Source organism: Apium graveolens, chromosome 2, assembly GCF_009905375.1.
Source record: "Apium graveolens cultivar Ventura chromosome 2, ASM990537v1, whole genome shotgun sequence".
Taxonomy (NCBI): Eukaryota; Viridiplantae; Streptophyta; class Magnoliopsida; order Apiales; family Apiaceae; genus Apium; species Apium graveolens.
The window spans coordinates 80,794,808-80,815,754 of NC_133648.1; positions in this window are offsets into that span (position 1 = coordinate 80,794,808).

The window sequence follows — 20,947 nt, forward strand, 5'->3', positions numbered from 1 at the left end:
GTGCTATCATAGCCACCTTGTCATCAAGGTCCGAGACTTTTAAAGCTTCCTTTGTGAAACGATTCAGATAGTCCCTCAAGGACTATTTTGCTCCCTGCATAATGCTCATGAGGGATGCTGAACTTTTCTCACGCACTCTCCCACTGATGAATTGCTTAATAAAGGCCTGACTTAATTCTCTAAAGGACTCAATAGAGTTCGGGGGCAAACGACTATATCATCTTTGAGCCATTCCCGACAGGGTTTGAGGAAAGGCCCGACACTTAATAGCATCATTCACGGGCTGCAATAACAGTGCATTAGAGAATGTCTTGACATGATTAGGGGGATCTCCAGTGCCATCATAAGCTTTGATAGTGGGCATCTTGAACTTCCTTGAGATATGGGAACTCATTATCTCTTCAATGAATGGTGGAGTAGGATCATCAGGATCTCCAAGGGGAAGATTGCTTGGATCAGCTCTTGGGACTATTGTCCTTCTTTATGACGGACCATCCAGGTCTATGATTGGAGGATTTCTGGTCTAGGGGCCTGGTGCGCCTCCAAGTCGCGCTTCAGACTTTGAATCTCAGCCTCGTGAGCCCTGATTCTCTCCTGCACTTCTTGGGGATTCGTCCATCGGGTGTTCCTGGGATGTTGGTTACCATCAAGCATTGGCTCTTTGCCAGCACGTCTCCTTCTTGGGGCCACTTCATCATCCGAAGATTCGGAGTCTCTTTCAGTATAAGGACCAGAAAAAACCTGATACTCCAGGATAGGAGCCAAACCTTGTATATAGGAGTATTTTCCCCCGCGCTTCACTCCGTCCAGCATATCCACTTCCTCTAACCTCGGGGTAAAGAGGCATCCCATAAGTGGGGTTATTGGTCACAATAGTTGAATACTTATACCCAACTGGTCGAGAATTACAGATGTATGTAGCTGTTGAAGTTGAGGATTCATCCCTTGAGGAGCTGGGGGTATCGTCCCTTGAGGTTGAGGTTCAGTTGCCCCTACCTGGGCTCCTCCTTGGGTGGCTGCTTCCTCTCTGTGTTCTCGCCATGGTTGTTGTTGTGCTTTCCTACAGACGGCGCCAAATGTTATGGATCAAAACTGAGGTATAATAATTGCTATATTTATTACTAAGGAACGTGAACTTTATGGCTCGATTTGACTACTCTTATGTTTCGTGACTCGGTCTGCCATAACAAGATGCCTACATACATTGCTAATTGCCAATGATCAAGTCAAAAATGTAGTTCTGATTAGTGGGGGTGAGACCCCTTATATAGGTGTTGGGAGTCCTTGAATTGGACTTGTTCTAGGAGACTTGGTGGACAAGTCTCAGAATTAGAATGGACTTTGGAGTCCTAGGAAGTAGGAAACTGATTCCTTATCCTATTAGGTCCCTTGGAGGCTAATCTACAAGGATTTATGTTCTCACTAGGACTCATCTTAACAGCTGATTTCTCCCTTATTTAATTAATTACGAAATTAATTAATATTCAGGGTTTTGGGTCTTCTCAAATGGGCCTAACTTTCAGCCCAATTCTGATGTAATTAATGCGACATTAATTACATACTTAGGCCTTATTTTATTCCCTATCAATAATAATAATAACTCTAAAATTCAGTTTAGGGCTGGAGGCCCATTAGCTCTTGCCTATATACTATCTTTTTCTAATAGAATTAGGGTTACACGTTTTATTTGATAAAACATAAACCCTAACAGCTTGAAAGAGAGATAGAGAGAGCAAGAAGGCGACCTAAAGAATGTGCTAGTACACACCCATCCTCCGGGCGATCATTCGTGTGGATACCTTCAAGGCGTAGATCGTTCCAGCGACGAGCTACATGGTGATCATTCAAGACCTCCATCTTTCCATTAACGTAAAGCTTCTTAAGGTAAACATACTGAACTACGAATTAAATATTGTTTTTCGCATGGATCCTGCAGAGGATTTTGATTTTTAAGATTTAAATTTACGTTTTTTGTTGCGTTTATGTGCTAAAAAACCTTCAATGGCATCAGAGCTACTTGCGAATAGTTTTTAATTCGGTTATGTGTTTAACCATTTTCGATATATGAGCATGTACGTGATTCGCCATAATTTGATGTTGATATAATATGCTTGTATATGTATGGTCTTGAATATATAATATTCATGTGAGTTGTATAATCATAAGATGATTATGTAATCTGTATATATACTAATATATACATGATTTATGTTTGTTCTAATTATGAGAATCGTATTAGATACGGATTCTGAATTGGCTGCTGCAGATTTGTTGAAATCTGGGTCTGGTGTCCTATTTACGCAAACGAATACCCTATTCCATAGGTAAACGAGCATCTGAACAAAACTGATAGCTATCACCAACTCGTCTGTAAGGTGTTTGACGTCGTTTACTGCCCGTAAACAGTGATTCTTGTTTTTCTGATTTGATTCTAATTTTTCTGATTTTTGTCATATTTCTTTTATGATTAGATCGTGGATAATATGATATGTTAAGATCAGATTATGTGTTTTAACATGCTTTTATGTGTTGTATGAGCATGGTGGATGGTTATGGCTTTTGGACCTTAGTGTAATGGTTTTGGTTTTGGTTTTAAATACGACTTGCATGTCGTCAATCTTTGTAATCATAAATCTTGAATGTAACTCGAGTTATTCTTTTAAGTTCATTAGATTAGTTTTACTTTCAATCATTTAATGTAATTGAAGACTCAAGAAGGCTATCCAATGGAGGTGATTCAAAGAAGAAGACGAGGCATACAAGAAGTCTAAACAAAGAAGAAGACTTATGTAATAAGTAGTTGTATTTATTTCCATCACCACATTAGATTGACCTTGATCTTTATCATGAGCTTGATAAAGATCACATAGGATGGGGCCATAACCAACCACATTTACTTTATTGCACTTTACATATTGATGTATGAATGTATGTAGAGAATAGTTAATGATGCATGCTTTAATTAGATTAATCATGCATGAATGTATGTATTAGATACGTCACCCATGCCATGCCTAAACAAGATAAAATCTGTAACGACCCAAGATTTTAAAATTTACAAACGAATATGAGATTCTCGTGTTTATGAAACACGGAATAAAATGTGAATCTTCTTTATTTCCGACATGGGACAATTTTGTCAACAACGGGTTCATAGAACTTATAAGGCTGTGGGTTTTAAGCGAGACCGATGTGACTCCTCCCCTAACTGGAAATCAAACCATTGACGAGTATTGATTCGAAGTATTTTATTCAAGGAAAAATTTGGAATCTCTTTATGATGGGATCATGATCGTTATAATACTAACAAAACCCTAATATTTATATTAAGTTATTTAAATGCCTTCCAATATGTCCAACGCGTTAACCCCTAGATCGATAAGGAGTGGGTTCGCTAGAGCGATGTACTCCCATCTATCATGGGACGGCGTGTTGAAGTATATGATACTTTTTAGATCTTTGGGTTTTAACTTAGCTAAGTTACCACAATAGGATTGTGAACTTAGAGGCATAGAGTTTGGTGAGATTTATTGGATAAATAAGAATAAATGTTGTTCCACTAAACTATCCAAGAGTTATATAGTTGATATAATTGAAAAATATTGTCTACCTTATTGAATCATGTTTTAGGAGTAAAGCCAAAGCTGAACTAAAACGTTGTGAAAATTTGGATCTTGGCTCGCTCGAAAGTATATAGAAGACACTCTTTCTGAATTAATAGTTAGGGCTATTAATTTGATAAAATAGAGGGAGATATATATTTTGAATATATATGAATAATCACTTGAACCTAATTTAATAATCATCTGTAAACTAATTTATCTTATGCATTTTAAACATTGTAGATATCAAATGGCAATCAATTCAAACAACTTCTCTGTGCGATCAGTCCTTGAGAAGGACAAGCTGACAGGAACAAACTTCCTTGACTGGCAGAGGAACTTGAGGACTGTCCTCAAACAAGAGCGCAAGCTCTATGTCATAGATATCCCTCGCCCTGCACCTCTCCCTGAAGGAGCATCCCGTGCTCAATATAATATTTATCAGAAACATATCGATGATGACACGGATGTTCAATGTCTCATGTTAGCGACCATGAGTGCTGAACTTCAGAAACAACATAAGAATATGGATTATTATGATATGATTGAGCACCTTAAATGTATGTTTGAAGGACAGGCTCGTCAGGAGAGGTTTGATACTTTCAAATTATTGCATGCATGTAAGAAGGGAGAACGTGATCCGGTTGGACCGCATGTTCTAAGGATGATTGGGTATATTGAGTACCTTGCCAAGTTGGGTGCCCTGATTGCTGTGGAGCACCAGATTGACCTAATTTTGTAATCTTTAAACAACAGCTATTCTTAATTTGTGATGAATTACAATATGAATGAGATAGATTAGAACCCCATCGAACTGTTGGCTATGTTAAAAACTGCTGAGACTAACGTTCAGAAGGCATCCCCTGCTCTCATATTGATGGTGAATAAGGGGAAGGCCAAAGGAAAGGGTAAATGGAAAGGCAAGAGGAAGATGGGATCTAAATCGAATGTCAATCTAAAACCTAATCCGACCAAGACTTTGAAGCCTAAGGGTGGTGTTCCAAAGGTTGGTGATTGTCACTATTGCAAGAAACCAGGTCATTGGAAGAGGAACTGTCATGCTTATTTGGAGGATCTGAAGAAGAAGAAGGTTGTTGTTACTGCTTCTGATTCAGGTATTTATGTTGTAGAAGTCAATTTGTCTACTTCTACATTTTAGGTATTAGATACTGGATGTGGTTCTCACATTTGTATAAATATGCAGGAACTGCAGGGAAGTAGGACATTGGCGAAAGGAGAAGTCGACCTACGAGTTGGCAATGGAGCAAAGGTTGCTGCTTTAGCTGTAGGGACTTATCGTTTATCGTTGCCCACTGGGCTTGTTTTAAAACTAGATAACTGTTTTTACGTGCCTGCAATTTGTAGAAATATTATTTCAGTTTCTTGTTTGGACAAGAAAGGTTTTTCGTTTTTGATTCAGAACAATAGTTGTTCCTTTTCATTCAATAATGTTACCTACGGGGTTGCACGTTTGTTTAATGGTTTATATGTTCTTGATATAGATACTCTTTTCTATAACATAAATAATGATAATAAACGTATTAAGATGAAAGACTCAAATCAAACATACCTTTGGCATTGTCGTTTAGGTCACATAAATGAGAAACGCATTTCCAAATTACATAAAGATGGTTACTTGGATAAGTTTGATTTTGAATCATACGAAGAATGCAAATCTTGTTTCATTCGCAAAATGGCCAAAGCTCCTTTTACCGCACAAGGTGAAAGGGCCGCCGAACGATTAGGACTTATATATAGTGATGTATGTGGTCCAATGCGTACGATGGCAAGAGGTGGCTTTTACTACTTCATTACTTTTACTGATGATTTCAGTAGATATGGATATGTGTATCTTTTGAAGAACAAATCTGATTCTTTTAAAAAGTTCAAAGAATACAAGGCTGAAGTGGAAAAGCAAACAGGGGAAAGTATAAAAGTTCTACGATCAGATCGTGGAGGAGAATACTTAAGCCTTGAGTTTAAAGGTTTCTTGAAAGAGTGTGGTATCGTATCACAACTTACTCCTCCTGGAACGCCTCAATGGAATGGAGTTTCTGAGAGGAGAAATCATACATTGTTGGACATGGTGCGATCGATGATGAGTCTAGCAGATCTTCTAATAATTTTCTGGGGTTATGCTCTAGAAGCGGCTGCATATACACTAAACCGAGTTCCAACTAAATCGGTTCAAAAGACTCCATATGAGATGTGGAATGAGAAACGTCACAGCATGTCTTTTATGAAAGTATGGGGATGTGAAGCGTTTGTGAAATGCTTGGTGTATGACAAGCTGAGACCAAAATCAGATAAATGTTATTTTGTGGGATATCCTGAAGAAACTAAATGGTATAGTTTCTATAATCCTACCGAGAACAAAGTATTTGTTACTCGAACCACTGTATTTCTTGAAAGAGAGTTACTTTCAAACAAAATTAGTGGGAGGACTATAGATCTCGATGAAGATCGAGTTGTACAAAATAATATTAACCAGAGTTGGAAAATGGGCAGGAAGTACATCAAGATGTTCCTGCTCCGGAAAAACAGGTTGTTTGTAGATCTAGTAGGGCTCGTCATGAGCCAGAGAGATATTATGGATTTCTCTTGACTCAAGATGATGATTTAATGCTCATAGATAATTATGAGCCTCTTACCTACAAAGATGTTATGAACATTCCAGACTCTGAGAGATGGCTAGAGGCCATGAAATCCGAAATGGAATCCATGTATCAAAATAAAGTATGGACTTTAGTTGATCCACCTGAAGGGGTAAAACCTATAGGATGCAAGTGGGCTTTTAAGAAGAAAACTGACATGGATGGTAAATTAAAGACCTATAAAGCGCGACTGGTGGAAAAATCTTTCAAACAGGTTTATGGTATAGACTATGATGAGACCTTTTCACCAGTTGCTATGGTTAAGTCCATCAGGATTTTGCTAGCAATAGCTACTTACTACGACTATGAGATTTGGCAAATGGATGTCAAAACCACTTTCTTAGATGGGAGCTTTGAAGAGGATGTATACATGATACAACCTGAGAGTTTCTTCGATCCCAAGTCTGCTAAGATGGTCTGTAAGTTACTTCGATCTATTTATGGATTGAAGCAAGCCTCAAGGAGATGGAATCGTCATTTTGATGAAACAGTCAAAGAATTTGGCATTATTTAAAATGAAGATGAACCATGTGTTTACAAGAAGGTTAGTGGGAGCCATTTGGCATTCCTAGTACTATATGTAGATGACATATTACTAGTAGGGAATAACATACCTTCTCTACAGGCTGTTAAGACTTGGTTGGGAAATAGTTTCTCGATGAAGGACTTATGTGATGCTACTTATATATTAGGGATCAAGATCCTTAGAGATAGATCAAGGAAATTAATCGGCCTAAGTTAAAGTACATACATTGACAAAGTATTGCATCGTTTCGGGATGCAAGAGTCAAAAAGAGGATATGTCCCAATGTCTCATGTGATATTTGTGACGGCCTCAATCCCGGGGTCAGGAGTTCACGTCACCAACAACAATAATAATAATCATAATTCAGTCCAACTCATTAATAGTACATAACTACGACCCCTTTACCAAGACCTTTGCCAGGTTTAAGTATGACTTAGGTTACTCAACTAACACAACTCAAACTTACAACAATTATCTCGACGCAGCTAACTTAACACAACAACTCAACATACCACCCTTGGTCTAGCACAACCATCTCAGAGGAGTCTGACACGAAGGGAACTGGAACTTTGCCCGACTATCACCGAAGAATCTTCTAGGCATCTGCAATACATATATAAAACATTCTGCAAGGGTGAGTAATTGCTTGCTCAGCAGTACCGCTATATGAATAACAAGCAAAACAGTTTAAAGTAAAGCAGTTATAGGAACAGAATTCATAACACATTAAAAACATGTAAAACAGGTATAAACTGGATATCAAATCTAGCATGCTCTGTAAAACAAGATAAACAGTCGTGTGCTGTGCATAAAAACCATAATTCAATTTTTAGCATGCTATTTCCATTTTCAAACCTTCCGTTCCACTACAGGAACCATAAAACCATATGTCCCGTTACGGGGACCCAAAATCATTTGTTCCGTTACGGAAACCATAAAACTTGTCCCATCATAGGACCTATAAAACTTGTTCCTCTCTGGGAACCTCAAAATCACTTTGATTGGTTAAACAATTTCAAAACCATATCAATCAAATACTCGTACCCTCACGGGAATCACAAAACCAAATCAGATACGTAGCGGATATGTGAAGACAGCTGATCAGGCTATCAACACCAGACGGCTCCAACTGCCATCTCATTTATGGCTCCTACTGCCATCTCATTTGCCTGTTCCGAAACTCAGAGACTAGCTAGGTCTCTGACTTGCTGGACTAATCGGTTATACAGTGCGCGCAACCGAATTAGCCTCTTACTCCAACTCAATAGGCCTACTCTGGACACAACGTATCCCATATCTGATCGTTTTAATCCAGTTTTCAAAATCATCACTTTTACCTATCTCTTTTCAAAATCAATTCTGTCACAGCACACTATTCAAATCATCTTTTCATTTAAATCACATTTAGAGATAGGTGTTTCCAGAAGTTACTTTTCCCCAAAAACATAATTTTAAACAACATTTTCAAACACAGGGGATACGTAACTTAAAACATTTCTGTTCCATTACGAAAGTAAAACATTTAGTTATTCACATATACTTAACCATAAAAGAATGGTCAGGGGTACTTGCCTTGCAGAGCTTTACGACCATCTCTAACTGATTTTGATAGACTTGAACGTTCAGGCTCTCATGAAAAAATGACCGTCTCACTAGAAGACATCCCTGCTTCGCAGCAATCTATCTCAAGATAGTATCCAAGACTCCCAGGGTTCTTTGCTTGGGAACCTCGAGGCACTTGCCAACTGATCACTAGATTATCTTAATTTGATATCAATTCCTGAGTCCTTCGACCAGAACCTACAGAGCCGAAATACCCTACGTTAGACGTCTAGGTATGCTTGACATATCCTCAATACCAATTCTACTCAACGATATTCAAACCCGACTCGTAATTATGTATATATTATAATAACACACGCAACAATTAGGGTTCACAATCTCAAAAATCGATTCGGTGTTCGTTTTCAGAAAATACGTATACTCGTAATTTTACGAAATCAGGGTTATTGATTTGGCAAAATATTTCATCACATTGCACAATCAAGTTTCGTATAAAACACACACATATATATAACCACTCGACGTCCTTGATAATCATCGTATACGCTCTCTTATTTCCGTAGTTCAATTTCCCGGAAATCGGACAGCGTCTCCTTTGTTTATCAGACTACCCGTCGAACCAATTCGACGTCATTTCAACAGCAACAACCAATCAATCCCACAATCAAAACTTTCACAAATCCCAATCGCAATCACAATTTAATTTAAGCACCACCAACAATTACAACTCACAATCTAATAACCTCGAATACAAATATTCAACTATTATCTCGCATTGAACTTACAAATAAAATCAATATATTTATTATTTATTTTTAAATATTAGGACTCAGAACAACGTCATCACCGTCCACCGTCCGCTCGTAACGAGTCATCGCGGTACGGCGGCAAAATTTATTGGTGCCCGAAATGTTCGGGTATCCAAATAAATTCCACCGATTAATTTGTAACCATTTATGCACGAATAATTAATATCATGAATATGTATTCAAATAATCCCTGCATTAAAAAAATTAAATCAGAACTTAAACTATTCAACCCAACTGCATAAATTAGCCTCTGTAGAGGCCCAACAATAACAAGCCCCAAAGTGACAGGCCCAAAGTGACAGGCCCAAAAACGCAGCCTACAAGAGCAACACAGCACATGACAAGCACATGACACACACATACACACACTGTACGCGCAGGCCACCTCACCGGAATATAATCCGGCGGCAGCCGGAAAATATAGAACAGCAGCAAGCGAAGCAATCAAGCAATACACATACATATACCCAACATATACATACATGTAAGCAAGAAAAAAACTCAGCCATCGAACCGGAAAAACAGGCGGGGAAATCGCCGGAAAGCCGTTGGATAAACACAGAAAAACGGGGAACAAATATGAGATGAAATATGGAAGAATCGCAGGGGAGCAACAGCAGGAGAGAAGGGAAAAAGAAGATCGATCCCCCCAACCTTTCGACTGAGCCCCCCCCTCACTGCATAATCCCCTCCATCTGTGTTGTGTGTGTTTTTTTATTATATATATATATATATTATCTAACCTATTCTGTTGCTTACACGTGTCCAGGAAGTTGCAAGAATTAAACACGTATATTTTTGGATAATTATGCAAATTCAGAGACCCGGTCAGTTTCAGAAAATTTTGAAAATAGTCTTGAAATGTCACAAATATCCCGAAGTTTATAAAAACATAAGTTTCGAAATTTTTAAAATAATTTTCAGGGTGCTCTTTGTACCCGCTTTTTAACAAATAACGAAACGACGCGCGGGTGAAACTAACTCCGAAAATTTCCAAAATAATTTTAAAATCTCAGAATAATACGAACTTAATAAAATATAAGTTTCATGATTTTTGAAGATTACCATAATTTAATAGGGATTTTACAATAAAAGGCACTTGGAAAATCATACTGGACTCAATAATTAATGAAATATTGATTTCTAAATTTTATAAAATCCCAAAAATAATTATTGTAATTATGAAACTATAAAAACAATTTTAGAGATCATCCAAATATTTATGGAAATAAATTGGCAATTAAATCCACTTTTTAAAGTGGAACAGAACAATACCACTCACTATTTATTACACAAATAATCACTATACAACCACAATCACACATAAAAATAGTAACACACAATACACTGCTGACACTACCAATACACATATTTTATTTATTAATTATTTAACAATTACCCATTTAAATAAATAATAAATATACGAGTCGTTATATTCTTCCCCCCTTAAAAAGATTCTGTCCTCAGAATTTGACTTAACTAAATAAGTGAGGATATTTGTCAAGCATATCTGACTCTAACTTTTAAATAGGCTCTTCTATCCAAGGATCTATTCAAATATACTCAGTATAGACATAGATTCATTCCTAGGGATTCGCTTTTTAACGAACTAAAATTCGAATTGATCGATTCATACAAAACAAATTCAGATGAGAGCCCCTAGACTCTCAATCAACGACTTAGTTCAAATCAGGTACATATCGTCTTAATATTGATACGCAAGACACATTGTATATATACTGCAACTACAGCAGCCACGACCCCTCGGGGCAACTTTACCTATATATACCAATAACTCGAATGGTTCAACACAGTTAGGACTCCACTTGTCCCTTCTATTCAAACGTAGCCAATCTCTTTTAAGGTAAAATTTTCGCCTATACCTCGATCCTCATTCTATATATTCGTATTTTCTCGATGCAAACCCGCTTTCTCTTCTTTGTCTATCCCGAGCTGTTTCCACCCAACACTTCACAAGTAGTATTTCTTACTAACAGGGTAACTATTTTTATAAAAACTCAATCCATGGTAGGTAATTACTTCATTTTCCTTTATAAACCTAACACATATACTCTCCACATTTCATATATTTTCCGAATCATCATTTCACTTTAACCCTTCACATAAAGATGATAGGTAATACTGATTTTCAATGTAATTTCCAACATCCAATCGCTTCTTACTCATTTCCAGCAGTTAAGGCTGGGAAATAATCGTATATACTAACGTCTCATCACCTTCATATACTCAACTTTAATTCCCACAGTTTTCAATTCCTTTACTGATTCCTTAGCAATCTTAACCACACTACACTGGCTTTGCTTAGGTGGTTGTTAGTGAAATACCCAAAATCTCTTATTATTTTCAACCAAAATTCATACTTCAAAACTTAGCGTATAATTGCTTCCCTTTTTAATCTTTGTAGGAAAATCCTTGGGCATTCTTCCCAGATCTTCTTAATCCTTAGATAGCTGAGGATGTTATCAATAAATACAACTTACTTATCTAAGTATTCCTTATACACCATGTTCCTTGATTACCTGTAGATAACTGATGTACTTATTACTCCCCATCATATCACCAGAGATTACAATGTTCATAACTCATTCTGATCGCAATTCATATCATGTCCTCAAGCTGTATCTTAAGCAACCCTCGAGAAATAACACATTCTTTCAATTAGGTCACATAAGTAACCAATTCTTTATAAAGGTTACCATTATCACCAATGATTTTGTTCCACTGGCCTCCAGAGATTCCAGGGCATTTATTATTACCCAACATTCTTCCAGCTTAAATATTCGCTTCTTCGTATCTTTACAAATGGTGGATCTACCTTATATCCTTAGCTTATTACTCCTTTTCTCGCATGATTGGAAGAACTTCTTATATTGCTTCTGCACCTAGAACTTACCTTACCATTGGCTTCTGTACACTTCACAATTCGCTTTTTATAAAAACAATTCCTTGCCATAATACAAGACAATCAGCTAAATCTTAAAATCACACGAAACGCTTCTAGCTTAGAGGGTGTCAGATTAACTGCAACTATGTCCAACTTCTAACCGCTTGATTTCTTGGTTCTTTTTAAAAATTCTATCTCTAGCTGAGCTGAATGTTGGCCCTTGGAATGTAATATCTTGAATAATCGTTCTACAACCCTTGCAATATGGCCACTCTTCCATAATGGTGATACATAACTCTTGCTTTTCTGGATTACATTTTGGTGCATAATGATCCTTATGTCCAGCTTGAAATATTGCACATTGGTCTTGTACGTACCACTGCGTCTCCTTTCACAGAACTTGCAATCCACTGCTCACTTGACTAACTGGGCTAGACTGGAAACAACTGAAGTAACACTAGACTTAGCCTATAATAAACTCTATCTCCGGAGTCTCTTACCCCTATTCCGGCCAAAACAATTCTCAAATCCCTGAGTGGATTCTCCTTGGTTTGCTTCATCATTAACACCTTCCGACTTCCTTTCCTTATCACTTTCATCCTTAACAATCAACTTCTGGTCACCTTCCATTACTAGGGCGACCTGAACCATAGAGGAGTATGTCCTAGGTTGCAATGCCACAACTCCTCTGCGAATTCCAGGCTTCAACCCTTGTTGGAACCTCCTTACTTTCTGAATCTCCATACTTACATACTTAGGAACTAATCAGGCCAATTCTGTAAGCAACTGTGATGGCCTCAAATTCTAACATACTTCTTTCACCTTGTTCCAGTTCTAGAAACTCGATTTTTCATTTGACTTCGCACACAATCTAGGAAATACCTTTCCAAAAACAACTCAGTAAATCTAGCCCATGAAATAGGGTCTTCTCCTTCTAACGCTCTGGTTGATTCCTACCAATAATTCACTTCATTTTTCAACAAATAACTTACATAATCGGTCTTACGGTTATCACTTACTTGCACGAGGTTGGAAACTTCCTCCATTTCTCTTAACCATGCTCCAACAGTTACTGGATTAGGTTCACTTTTAAACTCAAAGAGTTTAACATTCCAATAAGATTTGAAACAAACACTTGGGTTCACTCCTTGCTGTTGCTACTGCAACAGTAGTTACCGCCATTAAACCTGTTAGCTTAACTGCAACTGTTGTTGCTACGGCTGACGCAACAAATCTAGAATTTCATTTATAGTTGGACCCTTCGCAAAACTACTACTATTTTCTATAGACTGGGTAGCTTTCTTAGGTGGTATTTTCCTGAGACATATAAATAAATTTATTTAAACCATAACAAAATATCACTGTTTTTTTTAAACAGTGCACCTGTATCAGGAAAATGCTGCCCAATAATTTACCCATGTCCTTAATATCAGGGTCCATGTACAAAAGAAATCTAGATTAATAGCACTAGCAATCATAGCAACAATGACAGTAGCAGAACCAATAACAGTTCAGGAAAACTAAAATACTGCTCACCATAGTATAGATCCTTAATACGACAGCAACTGACCATTTCCCATCACTACTCTATTACCATATTAACCCAATCTGGTATACAATAAAACTTGGCTGGTTATAAAAGCCACCAATTACACAGAGCCCACTAGTAATTCAAGTCGCTCTTAAGGAATGTTAGATTCCTCTAGGCACCATAGTCTAAATTTCAACCAACCATTTCTCTAAGGATGATTTCTTATCACCCTCAAGTAATTCAACCATCACTGAGTTACCTTTCTCGGGGCTACACTCTATCCTTAGATCCCGAACTCTCACGGTTACCATTACTCTCCAATAACATCCTGGAATAAAGCTTTCCTTCTTCCTGACGGTTACTCTGACTTGCTTTCCATAAAGAGCGTCATCCAATCACAAAAATTCATTATCATCGAATATCAAAGGAAATTTTTAACTCAAGGGAATCAGATTAGAAGAAACTGTGAAGAAGATATAGGTATGACTGAGAGCAACCATACAAGTACATAAGATGGCCAGTCTTAGTACCATACGGTCACAACACATAACTTGGTGGCGTCCCACCAGACCCTTTTGACACATAGACAAATGGTCAATTCATGTGCATTGTTTGCCCCAATCAACCAATAGAATCACAAAGAAAAAAGACAATGTTTAAATAGAAAATTCACCAATAGGGAGGGAGAAAATCTGATTTATAATAGGATCAACAGAATCCTAGGTTGCTTACTTTGAGTTCTCAACTTTCTCACAGAAAAAAAATAAGTAACTTATGGAATAAAGAAACAATTACTCGGGAGATAAAATGTATTTCAAGGAAGAAATAAAAGAGTTCAAAGATATCACCTCCCGTTCTAATCCACATTCACTACCAAACTTAGTCGTCATAATAACCTCTGACTATTATCACGCTATCCGAACTCACCAAGGTCACACAATCAGTTCATTAACATTCCTTGACACAGAAAATGCGATATTTAGAAATAACGTTGGCGTCTCTTCAGCTGACACATCAAAGGTCTGCTCAGAAGCTGAATTCGCCCAATCAGACTCGAATTCTTGAGAGGGAATCTAGAGATCTCTACTGAACATTACTAATAATACATATACGAAGGAAACGCACTCTAGGTTAGGGCAGTTCCAGTCAATCCTCGATAACATTAGGGTTACACTTCCGAAACCCTTGACTGAACTTTTAGACTCGCTCCTCTGGTTGAGTTGCTGACTTACATCTATCTATAAACCTTTCTTCACTCTTTTGACTCTACCCATAACCTAAATTAGGGACTCAAACCTTTAGCTCAGATACCAACTGTGATGGCCTCAATTCCAGGGTCAGGAGTTCACGTCACCAACAACAATAATAATAATCATAATTCAGTCCAACTCATTAATAATACATAACTACGACCCCTTTACCAAGACCTTTGCCAGGTTTAAGTATGAATTATGTTACTCAACTAACACAACTCAAACTTACAACAGTTATCTCGACGCAGCTAACTTAACACAACAACTCAACAGACCACCCTTGGTCTAGCACAACCATCTTAGAGGAGTCTGACACGAAGGGAACTGGAACTTTGCACGACTATCACCGAAGAATCTTCTAGGCATCTGCAATACATATATAAAACATTCTGCAAGGGTGAGCAATTGCTTGCTCAGCAGTACCGCTATATGAATAACAAGCAAAACAGTTTAAAGTAAAGCAGTTATAGGAACATAATTCATAACTCGTTAAAAACATGTAAAACAGGTATAAACTGGATATCAAAACTAGCATGCTCTGTAAAACAAGATCAACAGTCGTGTGTTGTGCATAAAAACCATAGTTCAATTTTTAGCATGCTATTTCCATTTTCAAACCTTCCGTTCCACTACAGGAACCATAAAACCATCTGTCCCGTTACGGGGACCCAAAATCATTTGTTCCATTACGGAAACCATAAAACTTGTCCCATCACAGGACCTATAAAACTTGTTCCTCTCTGGGAACCTCAAAATCATTTTGATTGGTTAAACAATTTCAAAACCATATCAATCAAATACTCGTACCCTCACGGGAATCACAAAACCAAATCAGATACGTAGCGGATATGTGAAGACAGCTGATCAGGCTATCAACACCAGACGGCTCCAACTGCCATCTCATTTATGGCTCCAACTGCCATCTCATTTACCTGTTTCGGAACTCAGAGACTATCTAGGTCTCTGACCTGCTGGACTAATCGGTTATACAGTGCGCGTAACTGAATTAGCCTCTTACCCAACTCAATAGGCCTACTCCGGCCCCAACGTATCCCATATCTGATCGTTTTAATCCAGTTTTCAAAATCATCACTTTTACCTATCTCTTTTCAAAATCAATTCTGTCACAGCACACTATTCAAATCCTCTTTTCATTTAAATCACATTTAGAGATAGGTGTTTCCAGAAGTTACTTTTCCCTAAAAACATAATTTTAAACAACATTTTTAAACACAAGGGATACGTAACTTAAAACGTTTCTGTTCCATTACGAAAATATAACATTTAGTTATTCACATATACTGAACCATAAAAGAATGGTCAGGGGTACTTGCCTTGCAGAGCTTTACGACCATCTCTAACTGATTTTGATAGACATGAACGTTCAGGCTCTCATGGTAAAATGATCGTCTCACTAGAAGACATCCCTGCTTTGCAGTAATCTATCTCAAGATAGTATCCAAGACTCTCAGGGTTCTTTGCTTGGGAACCTCGAAGCACTTGCTGACTGATCACTAGATTATCTTAATTCGATATCAATTCCTGAGTCCTTCGACCAGAACCTACAGAGCCAAAATACCCTACGTTAGACGTCTAGGTATGCTTGACATATCCTCAATACCAATTCTACTCAACAATATTCAAACCCGACTTGTAATTATGTATATATTATAATAACACACGTAACAATTAGGGTTTACAATCTCAAAAATCGATTCGGTGTTCGTTTTCAGAAAATACGTATACTCGTAATTTTACGAAATCAGGGTTATCGATTTGGCAAAATATTTCATCACATTGCACAATCAAATTTCGTATAAAACACACACATATATATAGCCACTCGACGTCCTTGATAATCATCGAATACGCTCTCGTATTTCCGTAGTTCAATTTCCCGGAAATCGGACATTGTCTCCTTTGTTTATCAGACTACCCGTCGAACCAATTCGACGTCATTTCAACAGCAATAACCAATCAATCCCACAATCCAAACTTTCACAAATCCCAATCGCACACAATTTAATTTAAGCACCACCAACAATTACAACTCACAATCTAATAACCTCGAATACAAATATTCAACTATTATCTCGCATTGAACTTACAAATAAAATCAATATATTTATTATTTATTTTTAAATATTAGGACTCAGAACAACGTCATCACCGTCCACCGTCCGCTCGTAACGAGTCATCGCGGTACGGCGACAAAAATTTATTGGTGCCCGAAATGTTCGGGTATCCAAATAAATTCCACCGATTAATTTGTAACCATTTCTGCACGAATAATTAATATCATGAATATGTATTCAAATAATCCCTGCATTAAAAAAATTAAATCAGAACTTAAACTATTCAACCCAACTGCACAAATTAGCCTCTGTAGAGGCCCAACAATAACAAGGCCCAAAGTGACAGGCCCAAAAACGCAGCCCACAAGAGCAACACAGCACATGACAAGCACATGACACACACACACATACTGTACGCGCAGGCCACCTCGCCGGAATATAATCCGGCGGCAGCCGAAAAATATAGAACATCAGCAAGCGAAGCAATCAAGCAATACACATACATATACCCAACATATACATACATGTAAGCAAGAAAAAAACTCAGCCATCGAACCGGAAAAACAGGCGGGGAAATCGCCGGAAAGCCGTAGGATAAACACAGAAAAACGGGGAACAAATATGAGATGAAATATGGAAGAATCGCAGGGCAGCAACAGCAGGAGAGAAGGGAAAAAGAAGATCGATCCCTCCAACCTTCCGACCGAGCCCCCCTCACTGCATAATCCCCTCCATCTGTGTTGTGTGTGTTTTTTTATTATATATATATATTTTTTATCTAACCTATTCTGCTGCTTACACGTGTCCAGGAAGTTGCAAGAATTAAACACGTATATTTTTGGATAATTATGCAAATTTAGAGACCTGGTTTTATCCCGAAATTTCGAAATTAACGGACCGGGGTGCACGCAAAATAGTTTCAGAAAATTTCGAAAATAGTCTTGAAATGTCACAAATATCCCGAAGTTTATAAAAACATAAGTTTCGAAATTTTTAAAATAATTTTCAAGGTGCTCTTTGTACCCGCTTTTTAACAAATAACGAAACGACGCGCGGGTGAAACTAACTCCGAAAATTTCCAAAATAATTTTAAAATTCTCAGAATAATACGAACTTAATAAAATATAAGTTTCATGATTTTTGAAGATTTCCATAATTAAATAGGGATTTTACAATAAAAGGCACTCGGAAAATCATACAGGGCTCAAGAATTAATGAAATATTGATTTCTAAATTTTATAAAATCCCAAAAATAATTATTATGATTATGAAACTATAAAAACAATTTTAGAGATCATCCAAATATTTATGAAAATAAATCGGCAATTAAATCCACTTTTTAAAGTGGAACAAAACAATACCACTCATTATTTATTACACAAATAATCACTATACAACCACAGTCACACATAAAAATAGTAACACACAATACACTGCTGACACTACCAATACACATATTTTATTTATTAATTATTTAACAATTACGCATTTAAATAAATAATAAATATACGAGTCGTTATAATATTGATCTCAAAAGATAACTGCCCTAAATCATTAGATAATAAGGGCCGTATGAGCAAAGTTCTATATACTTCGACAATTGGATCTATAATGTATGCGATGATATGTACTCGTCTTGATGTTTCGTATGCCTTGAGAATGACGAGCAGATACCAGTCTAATCCTGGTGAGGGTCACTGGACAGCTGTCAAGAATATTCTTAAGTACTTGAAAAGGACTAAATATTCATTCTTGGTGTATGGAGGAGATGAGAAGCTGGTTGCAGCTTTCAGACAGACATAGACGATTCAGTATCTCAGTCAGGTTTTATGTTTTGCTTTATTGGAGGTGTTGTAAGCTGGAAGAGTTCAAAGCAAGAGACAATAGCTGATTCTACAATGGAAGCTGAGTATATTGCTGCCAGTGAAGCAGCCAAAAGTGTTGTAAGCTGGAAGAGTTCAAAGCAAGAGACAATAGCTGATTCTACAATGGAAGCTGAGTATATTGCTGCCAGTGAAGCAGCCAAAGAGGCTGTTTGGATACAAAAATTCATAACGCGACTTGGTGTGGTTCCATCGATCATAGATCCAGTTGATCTTTATTGTGATTATAATGGAGCTATCGTGCAGGCTAAAGAACCAAGGTCCCATTCCCGGGCAAAGTATCTACTTAGGAGATATCACCTCCTTCGAGAGATTAATGAAAGAGGAGATATACATATATGTAAAGTGTATATTGATGATAATGTTGCAGACCCACTGACTAAGGCTTTGTCGCAGCAAAAGCACGAAGCTCATACTAGTTCCATGGGTATTAGATACATTGGTGATTGGCTCTAGTGCAAGTGGGAGATTGTTAGTGTTTGTGCCCTATAGACAACACTATTATGTTTATATTATGAAGCATTTGGATTATTAATAATGATTATATGGATTATTCTTTAGTAATATATTATATCTTTATTTTCTGCGATAAGATGTTAGATTAATAAATGTCATTAGAATATGATATATAAATCTATATCTCTAAGAACATGACTTAGAAATGAGATTATGAGAATAGTATTGATATTCCTAAAGGTCCCTAGTCAAGTATTATTGTTAAGGGACGATAATAAATACATTGAGACTAGTGTGTTTGTTGGCTGATGATCGCATCTCATTGATCATAGGTATGGTGATACTAAAGTCAAAACACAGGCACATGTATTAAATACATGGTGTTGGATTGACCCATTGTGAGATACTACATGTTTATATTGTCATAAGTTAATCTCACAGTGATAATGATGTATTGGTCCTTTGACATGAAATCATTATATTTCTATACGAGAATTAATATACTTTGATACTATTGAAAGTTATCCTTGACCGGGTAATAATAAAAGTAGACCTTGGGGACATTATGAATCGTATGGGAAATATGAATGATCTAGATGGGATTTAGCCCTCCTTTTTTAAAGGAGTGATATTATTGGCCTCTTGATTGAGTAAGACTATAAAATGCATGGACGTGCTCAAATACTGATTTGTTTAATAGTTTACTCATTGATCAAGGAAAGAAGGATTGAACGTTAACAGAGGATGACACAATGCATGCCTCGAGTTTGATCTTTAATATAAGGCTAAAGGGATTATATTACATTGTACATTATTCACGAAAGGTTTAATTGATCACCGATTTAATTATTTTTACTTGGGTAACAAAGATGTATTACTAGATGCCGCTCATTGTTTATGATTTTAAATTAGATTCAAAATTGTGGCCAACGTAATAATAACCTAAAGGGTCGCACAAAGAGTGATTGGAGGATTATTTAATTCAAATTCGGATTTAAATTAAATGTAAGTAATTCGAATTATTTGTTATTAATTAAGTGTGACTTAATTAATTAAATAAATAGGAAATTCGAATTTAATATTAAATCCGAAATTAAGTTATTGAATGATTAAGTGAGACTTAATAATACAATAATTAGAATTTCGAATTTAATAATAATAATAACTCTAAAATTCAGTTTAGGGTTGGAAGCCCATTAGCTCTTGCCTATATAATATATTTTTCTAATAGAATTAGGGTTACACGTTTTATTTGATAAAACATAAACCCTAGCAGCTTGAAAGAGAGATAGAGAGAGCAAGAAGGAGGCCTAAAGAACGTGCTAGTACACACCCATCCTCCGGACGATCATTCGTGTGGATACCTTCAAGGCGTAGATCGTTCCAGCGACGGGCTACGTGGTGATCATTTGAGACCTCCATCTTTCCATTAACGTAAAGCTTCTTAAGGTAAACATACTGAACTACGAATTAAATATTATTTTTCGCATGGATCCTGCGGAGAGTTTCGATTTTTAAGATTTAAATTTACATTTTTTGTTGCGTTTATGTGCTAAAAACCCTTCACGATCAACCATCAAACCATTGAAACTATTGCAATGATCCCGTCCATCTTCCACCTCGAGTCCGAACGAATTGATCCACGGTGCAAGTCAACCGCCATACCGCATGTAACTTTGTCAGCAAATCC